General features: G+C 56.8%; 1 long non-coding RNA gene across 1 annotated transcript; it reads right to left on the bottom strand.

The window, feature by feature from the left end:
- Positions 1 to 16,675: 16,675 nt before the first annotated feature.
- Positions 16,676 to 20,180, bottom strand: LOC135973440 (uncharacterized). Its single transcript, XR_010590270.1, has 3 exons — positions 19,887 to 20,180; positions 19,055 to 19,464; positions 16,676 to 18,276 (listed from the first exon to the last, which is right to left on the bottom strand). It is a non-coding gene; the product is annotated as an uncharacterized LOC135973440 (long non-coding RNA).
- Between the last annotated feature and the right edge of the window lie 1,010 nt (positions 20,181 to 21,190).

Below are 21,190 nucleotides of genomic sequence, written 5' to 3' on the forward strand. Positions count from 1 at the left end.
ATGAGATCCGTGCAGCTGCCATGCCATGCATTAGTTTGCACAGGTGTAACTGATGAGACCATAGTAAACAGCTCTGTTGATACTGCATGAATCAGAATCAGGCCCACCGACAGCAATTCCGGGCCCCAGGGCCAAGGCCGTCCCTAGGGAGGTGATGTGAGAACCTAGGGCAGTCACGCACATCTAGGAGCCCTGTGGCTCGCCTGGGCAATTTAAAAGGGCCCAGGGCTCCCAACAGCCACTGCAGCAGTGGCGGCCAGGGGCCCCTGGGCCCATTTAAGTTGCCCAGGCCTCTGGTCACTTGCCCCCTTTGCCTAGGGTTACCATACGTCCGGATTTTCCCGGACATGTCCGGCTTTTGGGGGTTCAAATCCCCGTCCGGGGGGAAATCCCCAAAAGCCGGGCATGTCCGGGAAAATCGGGAGGGAGGGATGGAGGGCTCGGCCGGGGCCTCTTTGGCCGGGGCCGGTGCGGTGCCGGGCCGGGGTCGCGGGGCCGGGGGCATGGTGCCGGGCCGGGTGCCGGGCCGGGCGGGGAGCCGGGGGCGCGGTGCCGGGAGCCGGGCGGTGCGCCGGGCCGCGGTAGCGGGAGGGTGCGCCGGGCCGCGGGCCGGGCCGGGGTAGCGGGGGGGGTGCGCCGGGCTGCGGGGCCGGGCGGGGAGCCGGGCCGGGGCCAGCGGGGGGGTGCGCCGGGCCGCGGGGCCGGGCGGGGAGCCGGGCCGCGGGGCCGGGCGGGGAGCCGGGGGCGCGGGTCCGGGCCGGGAGCCGGGGGCGCGGGTCCGGGCCGGGAGCCGGGCGGTGCGCCAGGCCGCGGTAGCGGGGGGGTGCGCCGGGCCGCGGGGCCGCGGGCCGGGCCGGTCCGGGGTAGCGGGGGGGCTGCGCCGGACCGCGGGGCCGGGCGGGGAGCCGGGGGCGCGGGGCCGGGCGGTGCGCCGGGCCGCGGTAGCGGGGGGGGTGCGCTGGGCCGCGGGGCCGGGCAGGGAGCCGGGCCGGGGCCAGCGGGGGGGTGCGCCGGGCCGCGGGGCCGGGCGGGGAGCCGGGCCGCGGGGCCGGGCGGGGAGCCGGGGGCACGGGGCCGGGCGGTGCGCCGGGCCGCGGTAGCGGGGGGGGTGCGCTGGGCCGCAGGGCCGGGCAGGGAGCCGGGCCGGGGCCAGCGGGGGGGTGCGCCGGGCTGCGGGGCCGGGCGGGGAGCCGGTCCGGGGTAGCAGGGGGGTGCGCGGGGCCGCGGGCCGGTCCGGGGTAGCGGGGGGGGTGCGCGGGGCCGCGGAGCCGGTCGGGGATAGGGGGGGGGTGCGCCGGGCCGCCGGGGGCCGGCAGTGCTGGGCGGGCCGGGGGTGGTCGGCCGGGGCCGGCACCCCAGGGCCCGAGCCGACCCAGGCTGGAGCCGCGGGGGGCCAGCCTGGGCCGCGCCTCCTCCCCCCACACTCCCCCTTACCTGCTTCAGGCTTCCCGCGAATTAAATGTTCGCGGGAAGCAGGGGAGGGGGCGGAGACTTTGGGGAGGGGGCGGAGTTGGGCCGGGGCCGGGGGCGGGGCTGGGGGCAGGGCCGGGGGCCCCGTGGAGTGTCCTCCATTTGGAGGCACAAAATATGGTAACCCTACCTTTGCCCCACCCCCATCTGCGGGCCTGGTCAGAATAGACTCCAGCTCACTCTCCCATAACGCTTCAGCCTCTGCAGACCTAACCTGAATAAAATGCAGTAAAATTAAGGTTGGTCATCTAAGTGAGGCGATATGAATTTGACCATTGGTCTGCTGAGAGAGATGATGCCACTTTTCCAAGTCACATTTCAGAATTGACCTGCTTTTTAAGTTAAAAGGATGCGTCCTGGCCACAAGATGACAGACTGACCACCAAATAGAGCAAGTTGAAAATTTTCTATACAGAAAATGCCTGTTCAAATAAAATACAAATTTTCACAAAAAAATTCATTTGATTAAAATATTTCATTTTTCAATGAAAATATTTAAAACCTTTCAAAAACTTTTTGTTTCATTTTAGTGGGGGGGAACCCTACTCTCTTGTGTGTTTTTCCATCAAAAAGCGAGAGAAAGTGTATTTTTCCCTCCCCCAGAATTAAGTTTTTCATTAACACGGTCGCCCCACTCCCACTCAAAAAATGTTGGAGGCAAAATGAAAAATGTTCACTTCTTTTTTGCAGACTAGCCCTAGTTACCTTTTTTCCAGCCAATTCTGCCTCTGACGTTCTTAGATGTGGATTAAGTGCCTGGAGCAAAAGGTCGGATCCTGCTCCCATTTCAGTGCATGGCAACTTTTGCCTAAGAAAGGAGTTCAGGCTTGGATGCCAAGTCAAAAATCACCACAAAAAGTTTACCTTTAAAGCCCCAAGCCCCTTGTTCCCTATATCTCTGATTTAATTTCATGGCTAAACATTTGTTTCCACACAGCACCTCCAAGCAGAGGCCTCAACAGAGGCATTCTCTCCAGACCAGATATGTATGTAGCCAGTGGTTCCTGAAATCAATACAAAGCATTAGCAATATTTTGAAAGGAGGTTCTGCCCATAATTAGTATAACAACGAGTGCAGCTGGTTTCTAAGTCATGATGCATTCATCGGTATTGTTTAATTCTGTGAACACAGACCTTTCTAAAAAATAGGCTCCGTCTTGCTGTGTTTCTGTTCTGACCGATGCTTAGGTGTTTTTCATTAATGGGAAAAAAAGTAAGAATGCCTTTTTGGTGTAATTCTGCTGCATAGAGCTCTGTAAATATAGGCGGGTGTATTAAGTCTGATTTAGGGTGGGGAAGAACTCCATTCTTGCTTTCCTGAAGCTTATACAGCATTATTACTTTAGTTTATTTTCATAAGCAGCTACATTTTCCTTTGTCATTAACCTTTTTTCAACTACAAGTATAAAACATAAGTATGGAAAAATAAAATGCTTTAAGCTATTTGAACCAGTGTGTTGTGGAATGAATTAACCAACTAATATGACTAAATAAAACAGAGTAAAGTATCACCATTTCACAATTCTTCTGCTTGCTGATGATACGTGGCTGAATTTGATGGGACGAGTTACCATTTTGACTTTGCTGCTGTCAGCCATGCTAAGCTATGCTAGTTGTATTAAAGCCTAGGAAATGTCAATCAAATAACAGCAGTGAAAGAACATTTACAAACTGGTACTCGTTCATCATAGCCAGAGGTAACTATGTATGATCAGATACAGTGCCATTTTCACATTGGGCTACCAAACCCACTGGAGAGGCAAAATGGTCTAGTAGACTGAGCACAGAGTTAGATGTCAGGAATTCCTAAATTCTAACCCCAGCTCTGCTACTGATTTATTAACAACTGAGGTTGGCAATGCCGGAAAATATTTGGGGAACAATATTTCCCTTCCATTTCCCTCTGCACCCAGAAACGTCCTCCTTGTAGTTCAGTATTATCAGCAATATCAGGGGTGAGACACTGGACTAGATGGAGCACGGCTCTTTTCCTGTTCTGCTGTTCTTACAACGATTCCTAGTATAGTATTTCTGACTCACGTGAAACTGGGAATGGCAGGAATGCTTAGGAAAGAGCCTCTTCTTGCACTATTCCCTAGTCAAATGGGCACAGTTGGGCACCCAAATTTTGCCTCTTGAAAGCATGTGTAATTAGTGTTGCCAGGCAGGGCCGGCTTTAGGCCAATTCCACCAATTCCCCCGAATCGGGCCCCGCGCCTAAGAGGGCCCCGCACCCAGTGGCAGGGCCGCCTAGAGTGGGGGGCAAGTGGCAGAGAATCCCTTCCCTGGCTAGAGGCGCCTTTTTAATTTTTACTCACCCAGCGGTGCTCCAGGACTTTGGCGGCACTTTGGTGGCATGTCCTTCAGTGCCACCAAAGACCCAGAGCGAGTGAAGGAACCGCCACCAAAGTCTAGGAGCGCCGCCCGGTGAGTACAAGCCCCACGTGGGTTTTTTTTTTTTTTAGTCATCCCTGTGGGGGCCCTGTCAAAACTGTTCGAATCGGGCCCCACACTTCCTAAAGCCGGCCCTGGGTGTGGGGCAAGGAGCTGGGACACTGCGCGGTGGGTCACTGTCTGGCCCAGGCCCTTCCTAGCCAGAGGCCGAGGCCGAGGCATTTCCTTCAGGTCACCTTCTGCTGCAGCTTGGCCACGGGCCCCCATAGCCACTAGCCCAGCCAGGGATCCCAAGTGGGGATTGTCACGGCTGGCTCCTCCCTGCCGCCAGCAGCTCTTCACTGCCAGGGAATTCCTGAAATCCTGTGTGCCCCTCCCCCACCCACCTCCTGGGGCTGTGAGTGCCCCCCCCCCCCCGGGACAGCCCCTCCCCCGAGCTCTGAGTGCTCCTGGCCAGTCCCTCCCCTCAGCCCCCCCCCCCCACTTCCTGGGGCTCTGAGTGCCCTCAGCCTGTCCCCCTCCCACACCCCGGGGCTGAGTGACCTTGGCCAACCCCTGTCCCTTCAGGAGGAACTCCCAGTACCCACCCAGCCCCCACACCTCAGAGTTCCCCTCCCTGCGGCTCTGTGGCCATACCCCCACCAGGGCCGGCTTTAGGCCAATTCAACCAATTCCCCTGAATCGGGCCCCGGGCCCAAGCCCCGGTACGGTGTACCGGCAAGAGCCAGTGCGCTGTACCAGGGTGGCCCGGCTTCCCCAGGGGGCAATTTAAAGGACCTAGGGCTCCCAGCAGGGGCCGGAGCCCCAGGCCCTTTAAATTGCTACCAGACCCCCACTGCTGGAGCCCTGGGGTAGGGCTCCGGGGCTCTGGGGGCTATTTAAAAAGTCCAGGACTCCCGCTGCCTCTACCGCCCCAGCCCTTTAAATAGCCGCTGGAGCCCCGCTGCTTCCCCAGGGCTCCCGCGGCTATTTAAAGGGCCGGGGCGGTAGAAGCAGGGGAGCCCTGGGCCCTTTAAATAGCCCCCAGAGCCCTGGGATAGCGGGGGACTCGGGGGCTATTTAAAGGGCCGGGGCTCCAGCTGCCTCTGCTGCACCCCGTCCCCGCACCAGCCCCGCACCCCCTGCCCGCAGCCAGCCCCGTCTCCAGCCAGCCCTGCACCCCCTGTCCGCAGCCAGCCCCTGCTGCACCCCTGCCCTACCTCGAGCCCCGCCCCCCCCGTTCTGCCCACACCAGCCCCGCCCCCCTGCCCTGCCTGCAGCCAGCCCTGCACCCCCTGTCCGCAGCCAGCCCCTGCTGCACCCCTGCCCTACCTCGAGCCCCGCCCCCGGTTCTGCCCGCACCAGCCCCACCCCCTGCCCTGCCTGCAGCCAGCCCTGCACCCCCTGCCCGCAGCCAGCCTCTGCCGCACCCCCTGCCCTGTCTCCAGGCAACCCCTGCCACACACCCCTGCGGCCCTGCCCAAAGCCAGCCAGCCCCACACACTCCTGTCTCCAGCCAGCCCCGCACCTCTTGCCCTGCCTGCAGCCAGACCCTACCTCCAGTGAGCCCCTGCCCTGCCTCCAGCCAGCCCCATGTCCACTGGTGCCCTGCAGTTCCCAGGGCAGTAACCCTGCACACCTGCTTCAATGAGGGGGGCAGGGAGCAGCTGGGACCCACATATGTGCACACCACTAGGGTGACCAGACAGCAAGTGTGAAAAATCAGGACAGGGGGTGGGGGATAAATAGGATCCTATAAGAAAAAGACCCCAAAATCGGGACTGTCCCTATAAAATCAGGACATCTGGTCACCCTAGCACACCCTCAGGGAGTGGTGGGGACCCACACACGTGAAACGGAGCTCATTAATAACCGATCAACAGCATATATGATGCAATGTACATAATATATAATTTTATTATTTATATAGTTATGGAAAGTAAATAATACATGGAAGAAATGAAAGGCTTTTTTTTACATTATTTTTTTTGTTAGTCATCCCTGCCGGGGGCCCGCCAAAAATGTTCGAATTGGGCCCCGCCCTTCCTAAAGCCGGCCCTGCTGGAGAGAACAGGAGGATTCAGTCAGCAGGGGCTGCCGATCCGTCCCATTCACCAGGGCTGCCATCATGCGGCTTCAGCATTAGTGGCTGGGGTGACTTGGGGAAAGGTCTCAACCTCCCCACATCCCACTTCACTGCTGCCAGAATCCCTCCTGCCCCCCCCCCCGCTACAGTCCCCTCCCTACCCAACCTGGATGGGGGTGGAGGAGAGGGGTCTGAGAACTTGAGCTGTGGATTGGAGGTGGAACAGCTGTCAGAGGCACTGAGGGGGAGGTTGCAGGAGCTCCCTGTACAAGGAGGGGGGTTGCCACTGGAGGTCACTAGGAAGGACAACAAGACTCCATCCTGGGGGTCAGGAGGGGGAATCCATCCCTCAGAGGTGGGCAGGGGCTGGGTGGAAATGCTGCTGGTTCCAGGGGCCGTTAATCCCCCCCTGATTCCTCGGAGGCGTCTGAGTCTCAGACAGGTTCTCGTTCCCTTGCAGCAGGAGGACGTCACGGCCAATGTGATGCGCCAGCTCCGTATCATGCGGCACTTGCGCCAGGTGCCTGAGGCGCTGCAGGGCCTGTGCCTCTGAGGCCACCAGCAACTCCCGCTCTCTGCTGCAGGTACTGCTCTGGCTCTCTGTAAATGGAGAGCTAGTGGAAGGGGAAATGGAGCCCCCTGGCACTCACAGAAACCCTCTCCCCTCTCTGTGGAGCAGGGTCCTTTCCTCTGCCCCCAAATTCCTTCATCTGGGACAGGAGCTTTCTTTCCCTCACACCCATTCTCCTCCCCCCCTTTTAGGGTGACCAGATGTCCCGATTTTATAGGGACAGTCCCGATTTTTGGGTCTTTTTCTTATATAGGCTCCTATTACCCCCCACCCCCGTCCCGATTTTTCACACTTGCTGTCTGGTCACTCTACCCCCTTTCCTTGATCTACCCCCATCCCCTGGCACTCACAGAAAGCTGATTACAGAATGAGCCCGAACTGAGAGGCACCATATCCGCCCCCCCCCCCCAAAGAGCCAGTCTTCAGTGGTGATACAGCCCAGCTGGGGTAGCAACAGGATTGAGAACGAGGCAGGAAGTTCAGAGCAGCAAGGAAAGCCTGGAGGGGAACTTGAGAAGAGAGGTTGGAAAAGTGCAGCAAAGAGAAAGGTGCAGACCTAGCTGTTGGGTCCAGGGCCCTGAGCTGCTATCAATGTCAGGGTGGGACTGGGTTCCCCTACCAGCCCCAGAGGAGGCGGCGTACACGCACCTGGAGAGGGTTCCCAAGCCCAGCAAGGGGGCTACAGGCTGAGCAAGTGCCCCAGCGATGGCAGAAGGACTTCTGTCTGTGGAAAGACCTCTTTGGACTTTTAGTGTGAGGCAAGCTGGGCCCCAGAAGGGTGGACTAAAGGTGGTGACCTGGCCAGAGTTACCAGGCAGAGAAACTGCCGTGGTGCTGGAGCGACCATGGATGGGGGACACTAGCCCAGCGAGAGGGCTGTGATGCCATGCCTGGCCGCCGGGGGGCACCTAACGATGAGTAGATTCGTTTATGATTGGCATAGTTCCCCCTGTGATCCGTGAGGGAAGTCTTGGTTGCTGAAGGAATCATAGAATATCAGGGTTGGAAGGGACCTCCGGAGGTCATCTAGTCCAACCCCCTGCTGAAAGCAGGACCAATCCCCAGACAGTTTTTTGCCGTGGCCCCCTCAAGTATTGAGCTCACAACCCCGGGTTTAGCAGGCCAATGCTCAAACCACTGAGCTATCCCTCCCCCAAGCAGGTGTATCAAGGGACCAAGCTGGTCGCTGGATTTCCCACTTCAGTTCCAGGGACTGGCTAAGCAGCCAAAGCAGATCTAGGGGTTTCTCCAGCAGCTCCTAGAAAACCAACAGAAGCAGAAGGAAGTGCAGGTGGAGCTACAGACGCAGCAGCAGCAATACCTGTGAGAGATCCTGCAAAGGGAAATCAGCCCAGGGTCTGCTATGCCCATGGACAAAAAGAGCAGAGAAGGAGAGCATGCCTGGGCTGTGCTGAGAAGGTTAGCCCAGGGAGAAGGGCATGAGAAAGTGTACAAGCGTGGCCTAATGCCAAGATGGGAGCAAGAGTTCTTTGTTTTGGGGGCAGAGAAGCAGGCCATATCAAAAGACACGGCCTGCTTAGGAAATTGCTGAGTGGCTGAACGAAGGGCCAGGGCCCTAAGAAGTTAGAAAGAAAGGAGAAGGTGTCCTCTGACACAAACCCCCATGAGGCAGGCAAGGTGGAGGTGGCTGGGGTGGCCATGGACCTTACAGACCCTCCACCAACACCCCCTGTCGGGTGCTGCAGGGAGATGAAGGACAAAATGATTGGCCCAGAGATGAAGCAGACTGGAGGAGGGACAAACACAAGGGTGGAGCAGTCCATGGTGGGTTCTCAGACCCTGACCGAAAAGGTTTTGGCATATGCAGCGGCAGTAGCAAAAAGGCAACAGAAGACGCTAAAGGCTTCAGAACAGGCTCTGCAAGCAGCTGTTCATGAGACTGAGTGGCTGCAGGAAGAGCGTCGGGATACTGCAGAAGAGAAGGTTTGCCCCGAGCGAGCTGGCAGTGGAGCTGCAGACACTGCGCACAGGCTGTACAAGCGCGCAGCCGGTGACAGCGATGAGATGACGAGGGATGAAGCTTGGAGAAGAATAGAACTTGCCCCCGCGTGGGCCAGGTTCTAAGGAGGAGGGTATATAACGGGGGGCTTGGCCTGTGGGCTATAAAGCCTGGAGCTAGGCCAAATGGATTACAGAGTGAGCTCCAGCTGAGGGGAAACCAGGGGAAACCGCAACAAAGGTACAGAAGCAGGCCTAGCTGTTCGGTACAGGGCCTTGGGGCAGAACCTAGAATCCAGGGTAGGACTGGTTCTCCCACGGTCTCTAAGGAAGGGGATGTACAGGGCCATAGGAAGGGCTACCAAGGCCAGCAAGGGCAGGCCGAGCCAAAGTCAGGCTGAGGAAAAGCCCCCAAGGGACAGAGGATCTTGTTTCAGTTAAAGACATTTTTTGACTTTTCGTTTGGGATGAGCGCGACCCAGGAAGGAGTGGACTAAAAGATGGTCGCCTGGCCGAAGGGCTGAGTTCCCAGCCAAAAACCTGCTGGCGGGTGTGCTAGCCCAAGAAATCTGTGACCCCAGGCCTTGAAGGAAGGGGCACCTATCGGTGAGTGAACTCTGTTACAAGCCTGCTTCCATTGTGGAAACAGCCTGGTATTGGAGAGTGGTGGGGATGGCCTGTGGGCAAGGATGGCTGGAGGGGTCATACAGGAGGGGCAGCAGCGTCCAGTGAGGAGATCAGGGAACGGGTTGTTTGCAGTCCTGCCACTGAGCGGTAACGTGATCCTGGCCAGGTCACTCTCCCACCTGATGCCTCACTTTCTCTATCTTTGAAATGGGGATCATCCCGACCCACATTAAGAAAGGGTTTGATCCTCTGCTCTTGCTTCCCAAATCCCTGCCCTCCTTGCCCCACACAGGCCTCTGCCCTGTTGCTCAAACTCCCATGCACATGTTAGTGCCTGTGTCACCCCCGCAACTGCAAGGTCTCATGTACAGTCTCCTGCCAGCAAACTGAAGCTGCCACTAGATCCAGAATAGGAATCGCAGTTCCTGTGCGCAGCCCTGAATGGAGTCTAGACCCTGGGCATGGGGAAGGCCAACGCTCACATCCAGGTAGATCATCAACCTTAGGGTTACCATATTTCAACAAGGAAAAAAGAGGACGGGCGGAGCCCCGCCCTAGCCCCGCCCCTGCCCCTCCCACTTCCCGCCCCACCAGAACCCCCAACCCTCCCCCCGTTCCTTGTCCCCTGACTGTCCCCTCCTGGGACCCCTGCCCCTAACTGCCCCCCGGGACTCCACTCCCTATCTAAGCCTCCTTGCCTCTTGTCCCCTGACTGCCCCAACCCTTATCCACACCCCCACCCCCAGACAGACCCCTGGGACTCCCACGCCCCATCCAACCACTCCCCACCCCCTGACAGCCCCCCCAGAACTCCCAACCCATCTAAACCCCTCTGCTCCCTGTCCCCTGACTGCTCCGATCCCTCTCCACACTCCTGCCCCCTGACAGCCCCCCCAGAACTCCCAACCCATCTAAACCCCTCTGCTCCCTGTCCCCTGACTGCTCCGATCCCTCTCCCCACTCCTGCCCCCTGACAGCTCCCCCCCAGAACTCCCAGCCCCCTACCCCCCGCTCCTTGTCCCCTGACTGCCCCCTCCTGGGACCCCTGCTCCTAACTGCCCTCCAGAACCCCACCCCCTACCTAAGACTCCCTGTTCCTTGTCCCCTAACTGCCCCCTCCTAAGACCCCCCCCAACTGCCCCCCAGGACCCTACCCCCTACCTGTACCCTGACTGCCCAAAACTTTCTCCACTCCCCTCCAAAAGCCCCCCCCGTTTCTTGACTGCCCCCTCCAGAACCTCCCTGTCCCTTCTCCTGCCCCCCCTTACCCTGCTGCTCAGAACAGGGTGTTGGGCTCTGTGCCAGCCGGACACATGGCTGAGCTCCCCTGCACAACACAAAACCCGGTCCCTGGCCCTGCACAGGGCTGCCAGAGCGGGCTGCAGGAGGAGGAGCTGCCGGCCGGCTCAGAATGCAGGGAGCGGGGGGTGGGAGGAGGAAGCTGCTCCGGAGTCCAGCCCGGGACTTTCCTGCAGCCCTTCCAGCCGCTCGCTCTGCCGGGGGAGGGGGAAATCCCGGACATTGTGAGTGCTTTACAAATTCCCCCCGGACGCTATTTTTAGCACACAAAAGGAGGACATGTCCGGGTAAATCCGGACGAATGGTAACCCTAATCAACCTACTCCTCTGTCCCAGGAGCAGGAAGGCCTCTGGTTCGTGCTCCCTTCGGTAGCTGGAGCTGCTGAGTTGGGAGTGTGGTGGGCAGAGATGGGAACAGGCCATAGGACGAATCAAGTGTCAGGGGGAGACTCCCTGTGTGTGGGAGATGATGTTGCCCCTCTGTGGGGAATCCCTTCCTTGCAGATGCTGGGCTTTGGGTGCTGGACTCTGCCAGGAAGCCCAGCTCCCATCCCTAGCAGCTTGGCTGTTCCCTACACTGCTGTGCACCAGGCCCTCTGCAGAGAGCTGCTTTGGGCAAGGACTACAGGGCCTGCTGTCATCCTGGCAGGTGTCACAACAGGTTCCATAATCCTGACCCCTGGTCTCCCTCCGCTGGCAGGCTCTGAGCAAGGCCTGCCCAGAGAACATGGATGACGAGCTCTCGATCCTGCTGACAGCACCCCCCAGCACAGACAAACTCCAGCACATCTTGGAGGTGAGCAGAATGGGGAGGGGCCGCAGCGGTTTTACCTTAGCCCTGGGGACTCCTAGAAAGAAGAGACTGGAAAATCCATGTTTCTATTGGATCCTTCCGAGTATGCATTCGTGATATAAACTCACAGGGTGACCTTGGGGTAACTCACTTCCCCCTTACGGCATCAGTCTTCTCCACTATCAAATCTACACTGGGGAAGAAGGACAGAAGCCCCGACAATCACCTTCACCTCTGGGTGTCTGGTCCTGGGAGCCGAAACCAACTGGACTATCTGCCCCATCTCCTAAACTGCCCTGTCTTTCCCTCCTAGGGCCTTGTCCTTAGTGCTCAGCCTGGCCCCTTCCCAGCTTGTCCCTGACCTTTAAAGGACTCTCCAAGCCCCTCCCATGCCTGCTTCCCTTGGGGTCTCTCTCCTGGCTGAGCACAGGCTGCCCTTCTATCTCTCAGCAGGCCTGGGTCCTAGTCACAGGCTGCGTCTTGTCACGTGACCCCCACACTTATTCCCTTCACCCTAGGGAGCTGCATCACCTGGGCCAGGTGCAGTTGAGCTCCAACCCCTTTCCTGGCCATCTCACCCTGGGACAGGTTGAAACTGGAAACCTGTGGGTAACAGTAACTGGTTGCTCGCAAAGGTGCTGAAGACACAATGGAAGAGGAAATCCTTTGGTCTGGATTGAAATTATTCCAACTGAAAGTGAATGAGAGAAAATAGGTTCAAAGTTCTCTTCCTAGCAGCAGAAAATGTAGCGATTGATAGAGGTTCAGGTCAGAACGGACCATTATGTGCATCTAGTCGCCCTTCCTGTATAACTCAGGGCCTAGAATGTGACCAAGTGGTTCCTTCAGCCAACCATAGCATGGGACTGAGCCAGAGCACATCTTTTGGAACGACATCCACATGCAGGAGAGCCAGCTGGCTACCAGAAAATCTCTCTTCTGCAGTGACGTGGGGTTAAGGGACATAGCGGAAAAGACATGGAGGCTGTGACTAAACTTAGAGCAGGGTGGGAAACCGAGACACAGTTGGGACCTGTCTACACTACAGGTCTGTCGTGCATTTGTAAGCTGCTGACCCCCACATGTTGTTCAGAGCCTATGGACAACACAGCTCCTAAAGTGTGTTTGTTCTGTGCTTATCCGGTATGTACCAGCAGGGCTGGACAGCCTTTTTCACTGTGCTGTGGGGAGCAGGTCCTGGGTACTAAGGGTCTGAAGAAGCTCTCAAGGACTAATTTTTAAAAATAATTGTTATCAATGAATTGGGAGAAAACATACAATCACTGCGGATAAGATTCGGGGGGTGACAAAATACAGGCAGAGTGGTAATTCCTGATGGGGAGAGGGCAGTGATACAGAGCGATCTGGCTCATTCAGCCAGCTGGACCCATTCAAAGAAAACAAGTTTGAGCAGAGCCCAATGCAAGGTCCTATACGTAGCCACAAGGCACGCCGGCCACACCTCCAGAATGGGGATGTGTATCCAGGAAAGCAGTGACTCTGAAATGGATTTAGGGGCCAGAGTGGAGAAGCTACTCAACATGAGCTCCCAGTGTGATGCTATGGTGAACAGGGCTAAAGCCATCATTAGACGAAGGAGCAGAGCCGTGAGTAGGATAGGGAGGTGACACAGCAGCAGTGAGACTGCTATTGGAATACTGCCTCCAGTGTTGGTGTCCTCCTTTGAAAAAGATGGTCCTAGAAATTGGAGCTGGGGCAGCAAAGAGCCACCAAATGTTCTGAGGGCTGGAGAAAAATGCCTTCTAGTGAGCTATTGAAAGAGCTCAACCTGTTTAGCTTATCAAAAGAAGATTGAAAGGTGACTTCACTGAAGTGTTGAAGTGTCTTAATGGAGAGAAAATATTGGGTATTAAAGGGCTCTTTAATCGAGCAGAGAAAGGCAGAACAAGACCCAATGGCTGGAAGGTGAAAAGAGACAAATTCCTATGACAAATAAGGCACAAATATTCAACAGCGAGGATGATTGACCACAGGAAGAAGCTACCATGGAAAGTGGTGGATTCTCCATCTCTTGATGTCATTTAATAAAGACTAGATGCCTTTCCGGAATGTGTTTGCCCCCAAAGTAGCTATTGTGGTAGACAGGAGGCCTGTGATATGCAGGGGGTCAGATTAGATGCTCTAACGGTCTCTGCTGACCATAAAGTCTACTCATTTCTGAGAAACCGAGTGTAGCATTGGGAGCAGCCTCTGCTTATTAAACAATCAGTTTGTCAGCACCTGCAGGACAATTTGGTTCTTAGGACTAGTGAGCATGGACTTGTCAAGAACAAATCATTCCAGACCAATCCTAGCTCCTTCTTTGGCAGGGTTAGGGGCCTAGTGGAGGTGGGTAAACAGTAGATGTGATCTATCTTGGTGTTAATAAGGCTTTTGACACAGTCCCATAGGACATTCTCACAAGCAAACAGATGCTGCTTAGCACTGTCAGAGCAGCTTTTGCTGGGGGATTCTCCCAGCACTTTCCAATAGTGGGAAAGTATGAAATCCCCATTTGACTGCTGGGGACAGAGCCTAGAGGGGGCAGCAACTTACCCGAAGTCCCACAGGTCAATAGGAAACCAGCAATGGAACCCAGGAGTCCTGACTCCCAGTTCCCTGCTCCAATCACTCCAGTGGAGCACACTCCCTCTCAAAGCAGGGGGACTGGACATGAGGGCCTGGTTGTAATTGCCAGCTGTGGGAGGGAGTGTGCAGCAGTGGTTAGTGAAAGGGCCTGGAAATAAGGATGAGGTGTCCTATCATGTTTACTCAGATCAGATTAGGACATAATAGAATGGCTGAAATAGTCTATTTTATTTGTATTTTATTATTTTGCAATTGTTAAGAGCAGCAACTACTTAGCTCAGACTGAAGCATCGTATCTAATTTTTGAGATCTAAGTGTCTCCTCTTTGAGTGCGACGAGACAATTTAACACATTGTGACAAAGAATTTTCATTGCCACTTGTTATGATTTCAAGAAACAAACTGGTTTAGTTTGAATAGGATTTTCGGTCAGAAACGGTTTCAATGAAATTTCCCCACCATCTCGATTTCTGGGCTCTATCTCTGCCTTTCGGGGGGGGGGGGTTTGCTGTCTGTTAGAACAGGAGTCTGATTTGGATAGGGATAGAGACCTCTTCAATGTTTTTAATGAAGTAAATACTAATGGGAATTGTGTGATCATGGGAGACTTTAACAGATATAGACTGGAGGACAAGTGCTATTAATATAATAGGGCTCAGATTTTCCTAGATGTGATAGCTGATGGATTCCTTCACCAAGTAGTTGCTGAACCAACAAGAGAGGATGCCATTTTAGATTTGGTTTTGGTGAGTAGTGAGGATCTCTTAGAAGAAATGGTTGTAGGGGACAGCCTTGGTTTGAGCGATCATGAGCTAAGTCAGTTTAAACTAAATGGAAGGGTAAACAAAAATAGATCTGTGACTAGGGTTTTTGATTTCAAAAGGGCTAACTTTAAAAAATTAAGGAAATTAGTTAGGGAAGTGGATTGGACTGAAGGACTTGTGGAACAGATGGATCAGACTGAACAGGTTCCAAACCTCTCGGAGGCTCTTACCTTCTAAACAGGGACGTCTGTTTTCTAGTAAAATCAGGAAAAAGAAAGGAGAAAACTCAAAAGAGGTTCCTCCTGGCGCTCACGTACGTGAACCCTAATACTCTCTCAGTCCTCAAAGAGAGACCTCGAGAAGGAGACTTGCTGAAGCAAAGCTACAGGGGTCTCTGAGGTTTCCCTGGCCCTGAGCCCCTGTTCTGCCTGGCTGATGTCAGCATCCCTCTGTGAGGTCACCACCTCCCCAGCACCTTTGACCAATAGGCTGAGGTCCTGCAAAAGGCCTTTGTGATGTCACTGTCACACCCACCCCTCCCCTGCAGTGCTAATGTCCTGTCACAGCACAGGCCAGACACTTTGGAGGTTTGAGCTACTCCCTGTGGATCACCCCGCTCAATGAGTGTTCATTCTAGGAAGCAAGCCGGCTAGACAGTAAAACATCAGAGGCTGCTCCCAATGCTACACTCGGTTTCTCAGAAATGAGTAGACTTTATGGGCAGAAGAGACAGTTAGAGCATCTAATCTGACCCCCTGCATATCACAGGCCTTTCTGCACCATATGGGGCAGGCAGAGCTCTGCCTGGGTGCCGGGGGAATGGGATGGGGGTAGATCAAGGAAAGGGGGGAGGAGAATGGGTGTGAGGGAAAGAAAGCTCCTGTCCCAGATGAAGGAATTTGGGGGCAGAGGAAAGGACCCTGCTCCACAGAGAGGGGAGAGGGTTTCTGTGAGTGCCAGGGGGCTCCATTTCCCCTTCCACTAGCTCTCCATTTACAGAGAGCCAGAGCAGTACCTGCAGCAGAGAGCGGGAGTTGCTGGTGGCCTCAGAGGCACAGGCCCTGCAGCGCCTCAGGCACCTGGCGCAAGTGCCGCATGATACGGAGCTGGCGCATCACATTGGCCGTGACGTCCTCCTGCTGCAAGGGAACGAGAACCTGTCTGAGACTCAGACGCATCCGAGGAATCAGGGGGGATTAACGGCCCCTGGAACCAGCAGCATTTCCACCCAGCCCCTGCCCACCTCTGAGGGATGGATTTCCCCTCCTGACCCCCAGGATGGAATCTTGTTGTCCTTCCTAGTGACCTCCAGTGCCAACCCCCCTCCTTGTACGGGGAGCTCCTGCCACATCCCCCTCAGTGCCCCTGACAGCTGTTCCACCTCCAATCCACAGCTCAAGTTCTCAGACCCCTCTCCTCCACCCCCACCCAGGTTGGGTAGGGAGGGGACTGTAGCGGGGGGGGGCAGGAGGGATTCTGGCAGCAGTGAAGTGGGATGTGGGGAGGTTGAGACCTTTCCCCAAGTCACCCCAGCCACTAATGCTGAAGCCGCAGGATGGCAGCCCTGGTGAATGGGATGGATCGGCAGCCCCTGCTGACTAGGGTTACCATACGTCCGGTTTTTCCCGGACATGTCCTGCTTTTCGGCAATCAAACCCCCGTCCGGGGGGAATTGCCGAAAAGCCAAACATGTCCGGGAAAATGCCGGCCGGGCACTTCCCCTCCCGCGGCTGCTCTGCTCCGCTCCTCCCCCCTCAGACTTTAAGAGCCGAGCTGCCCGAGCCAGCGCTACTGGCTTCAGGCAGCCCTCCCCTGCCTCCGGACCCCGAGCTGCCGGCCAGGCACTTCCCTTCCCGGGCTCCAGCTGAGCTGCTCCGCTCCTCCCCTCTCAGACTTTAAGAGCCGAGCTGCCCGAGCCAGCGCTACCGGCTTCGGGCAGCCCCCGCTGCCTCCGGACCCCGAGCCACGGGCCAGGCACTTCCCTTTCCGGTTCCAGCTGCTCTGCTCCGGCGGCTCGGGGGAAGCGCCGGCCGGGGGCGCAGGGTTTGGGGGCTGCCCGGCCAACCGTGAAGCCGGTAGCACTGGGGCAGCCCTTTCCCCATAGCTGGGAGTGGGGAGGAGGGGGCGGGGTTAGGGCAGGGGAAGGGGTGGAGTTGGGCGGGGCTAGGGGAGGGGAAATGGGCGGGGCCAGGGCCCGTGGAGGGTCCTCTTTTTTTATTTATTAGACATGGTAACCCTACTGCTGACTGAATCCTCCTGTTCTCTCCAGAACGGGTCCAGCCTTGCCAGCAGCAGGACAAGCATCCCCTGCCCATGTGCCTCAGCCCTGCCTGGTCAGACGCCATCACCCGTCAGTCCTTGGCCTCCCAGGCTGCCAGTGATGGGAGCAACTCTGGGTGGTGGCTCGGGTGACACAGACACCAGACCACTAGGAATTGGGTGCGGCCCTGTGGGACAGGAGAGTCTTGCAGAGGGCACTTGGGGGACTCTCCTGCCCTTCCCAAGAGCGATAGCACCCTGTCCTAAGAACATAAGTCTGGGATGAGGCAAAGCTTGTCATTAATTAGCCTGGCTAAAGAGCTGGGCTGGAGCTGCTCCAGGGACAAGCTGGCTCGCTCCTGCTCATGGAGGTGAATTCATCTCCCTTCCCAGGAGCACCTGCTCTCCCTTTCATTTCCCATCAGGCTCCTTGTGCCAGGCCAGCGAATGGCCACAGGATGGGAATGAGGCCTGGGCCCCGCCCCAATCTCCTGAGTCTAATGCAGCTGCTCACCTTGTCCCCCATCAGCTGCTGGGTTTCCCCCAGGAGGGAGTAGGTGACAGGGAGAGAGACACACACACACATTTGTCCTTCTGGTTGCAGGGCTTGTGTCCTTCCAATCCCATTGGTGGCTGCACAGTGGGCAGAGTCCTCGCTGCGTGCCCGGCCCAACAGAATTGCAGGGCGTGGTGTGGAACACAGAAAGAGATAGAGAGACTCATCCTCCAGCCGGGGTCAGTCTGAGAGAAATTGGCTGGGGTCCCAGTCTCACTCTTCTAGCAGGTGCCATTTCCCAGCTGGGTTCCTTACCCCTCTGGTGCAGCAGCAGCTGGTAGAGCCGGTAAACCCCCTCCCTGGCCTGCCGGCTGATGTCCTTGGCTGGGTCACTGACGGACAGAGCTAGCTGTGCCATGTGGTGACCCATCCTGGGGAATTCCGCTGAGTTCTAATGGACGGGAGAGGGAGAGGGGACTCCATCAGCATTTTCCTGTCAGCTCCCAGTCCCCCCCGGGCCAGGACTCTCCTTCCCCTCAGCCCCTCTGCAGGAGATGCTAGAGCCAGACCCTTAATTTCCTCTGCCCCCAAGGAAGCCTGGAGCACAGGGCTGTGGGCAGGGCCCTCCATGAGGACTTGCTTCCCCAGCTGCTCCAGGATGACAGGGAGGCATGAACCTGGAGCACAGTCCCCTTAAAAGCCCAGAGTCACCACTTAACTAGGACAAGAAGAACTTGACTCAAGCCAGGCTCACTCTCTGCTCTGACTCTGCCTCCCCAAGAGGAACACTCCTAACCCACAGCCCCTGCAGCAGCAGATCCTACAGCCCGTCGGAGCCAGATCACCTACGCCTGGAGTCAGGAAGCTGGGGTCAGAGGTCACTTATGTCAAACTCAGGGAGGGTGATGGTGAATCTGAGCAGGGCCGTGCTGCTCGTAACGGCCCTGGCTCTCTCTCGCGGCACCCTGGACACGATCCAGTAGTTAATGTGCTGTGGGGAAAGGAGGCAGATCAGGATCAATGGGCAGGTGCACGTATTGTGGAAATGAGACACAGACACACACCCATCCCCAGGGGGCTGAGACATTGTGCGCAGGGTGGAATATCTGATTCATTGATTGCAGAGCTTTGGAAGGGGATTGTTGCCCGCAGGACGATTCTTGAATCCTGCAGGTCACAACTTGTCATTGTCTCTCTAGACTGGAACAATGTTCAGTGTCGGGGCTGGTCTCATCCTCCCTGCACTCCTGATTCCTGAACAATCCCCTCAGAAATCTCAGGGCCTGTCGGAGAGACGGGCTGATTCTCTGGGGCCCTCCTGTTTCTCTAGGAAGGAGCCTGTGACTCTTCTCTGAGGACCCTCTTCTGGATCTCCCAGGAGGGGTTCAGACTCTCACTCCCCAAGCCAGCCAGGGGCCCTGTGGTTAGTGCTCAACACAACCAGGCAGAGCTCTGGCTTGAAGTCCCAGCTCCTTCCTCTGTCCTTTAAGGAGGAAGGGCCTGACACTGCATTGCACTGACTGCCCTGACCAAGGATGCCCACTGTAGGGTGACCAGATGTCCCGATTTTATAGGGACAGTCCCGATTTTTGGGTCTTTTTCTTATATAGGTTTCTATTACCCCCCCACACACACACACCACCTGTCCCGATTTTTCACACTTGCTGTCTGGTCACCCTAGCCCACTGGGGGCTCAGCTAGGAGGACAGACTGGAAAATGGATCTAAGAGTGAAGGTAAAATTGCCCCCACCCCTCTCATCGGGCTCACCTCCAAGATGTACTGGAGCCTGTCGGTGTCTGGGGACTCTGCCAGCAGGTTCCCCAGCATGGCGTCCAGGAGGTCTGGCAAGACCCTAGGCAGATCCTGAAAGCAAGGGAGAGCCATGGGTCAGAGTTAGGGAAACTGGGGCTACACCTGCCACAGGATGGGAAATGGGGTCTCTGGGAAGCACTGGTGAGACCCCCAAACACATATCCTGGCCTCTCTCATTCACATCCCACTGCAGGCAATTATCAAGGATTCATGGCAGGATGACAGCTGGCTCTTCAATCCATGACTTTAGCTGATCTACCTGCACTTGGGTGGTGTCCTTCTCCATGCCCAGGGTGAAGACGGCGTGCAGGGCAGCTCGGAGGAGGTGGGTCTCCAGCTCTGGCTCCAGGGCAGGTGTCATGGTGCTGGCAAGAGAGAGGAGCCGGCATTAGACTGTGCAGTGCGGGGATGGGACTGGCACCAACATGCAGGTGAAACTGCAGGGAAATAGGCACAGGCTGGCGAGAATGGAAACTGAGGCACCGAGCCAGGGAATGACAAGGCCAAGGTTTCTCAGACAGACAGTGGCAGGGCAGGAATAGCACCTGTTCCCTGGACCCTGCTGCCCCTCCTGTATCTGATCCTGGGTGTGAGCCTCTCCCCAAAGCCGTTGCAATGTTACTGGAGTGAAAAGAACAGCCCAGCCAGGAGAGAGTGACCCTTCGCCGCACCTCTGCCAGAGGAACTACCCTTGGGCGGTGACCTGGGAGTGGGAGGGGCAGTGACTCCCAGCCCTGGGCCTGAGCAGCACTGGGGTTAGGGGAACCGGGCCGGAGGGTCTCGGTACCTGAGGTTGCCCACAGCAATCAGGGAGTTAGCGAGGATGGCGCCGGGTGGAGAGTTATCAGGCAGCTCCTCAATGAGCTCCTGTGAGACCCAAAGGAGACAAAGGAGCGTGTGAGATTCGGGCCTCACTGACACTTCCCAGTGAGGAGATTACACAGCCAGGGCCCCACACAGCCAGCAGGATCCCCCCACCTGCCCCCCGCTCCTCCGATTCCTGCCCAATAGTGACTACTCTCCGAATTTCTCCCATCTCTTCTCCCCAGTCTTCAGCCCCAGCAATCCCTGCCCTCTGCTGCCCCTCCAGCACCAACAATCCCCCATCCATTGGCCTGGGGAGACCCCTGCCCCTCCCATATCTCTGTCCTCCCTCCAGCAGCTGGGCACCGTGTCTCGCTCACCACAATCCTCTCCGCCACAGCCGCCTTGCAGCAGTGCGGCTCCAATGTGTCCTGCCCTCTCTGCTGTGCAGCGAGATGCGGGGTGGATGGCGTGCAGGAACACGAGCTGCTGGGCCTCCTCCTGCACCCACCAGGAGTGGGGTTAGGGGAGAGAGAGCCAGTTAGCCAGGGACCTCCCTGCCCCCACACAGCAGCTGCAGGACTCAGGCCTGAATGGGGGATAGTGGGGACCCGCCCATTGTCCAAATCACCCACCACTCCACCACAAGCAGGGTCAGGAACTGGGACAGTGCCTGTGCGGGGAGGAGACCCGGCTGGTGTGTGACAGACACCCCCACCTCTGGGGTCCCAGATCATGGAGGAGAAAGGTCCCCATTAGGGCTGGTGGATCATCAGGGACAAGACCCTCTGCAGGGGGTCAGGTGCTGGGAAGGGGCAGGACAGTCTCGGTTCCAGCACAGCTGGGATACGTTTGTTGAGGCCATAAAATGGAGACAGGCACCTCTTCTCTCCTCCCAGCACCCCAGATACCTAAAACGGTGGGACTCACATCCCTCAATGGCTTTAAAAAAGACAATGGTTACAATGTGGCCCCGACCATTTCTGGTTTATGCAGACTAGATGTTTTAGCAAAGTTTAGAATTCCTTGGTGCTCAACACCGTGAAACTCCCCTTTCTCCTTCACAACGGGCTTTAACGCCCCTTATCTCACCCAGGCTCTCGACTGCCCAAAGTTGGAGAATTGTCCCTGTTCCCATTGCAGATCACCCCCCACGACACACACACAGAGTCCTCCTGGTGGTGGGAGGGGAACAGAGGAAAGGACAGAAGATGTAAGAGATGAAGAGAAAGGAGGGAGGGATGGAGGAAAAGGTAAAACAAAAAGGACAAACCCTAATGTCCCCAG

The sequence above is a fragment of the Chrysemys picta genome, chromosome 9 (assembly GCF_011386835.1).
Source record: "Chrysemys picta bellii isolate R12L10 chromosome 9, ASM1138683v2, whole genome shotgun sequence".
Classification (NCBI taxonomy): Eukaryota; Metazoa; Chordata; order Testudines; family Emydidae; genus Chrysemys; species Chrysemys picta.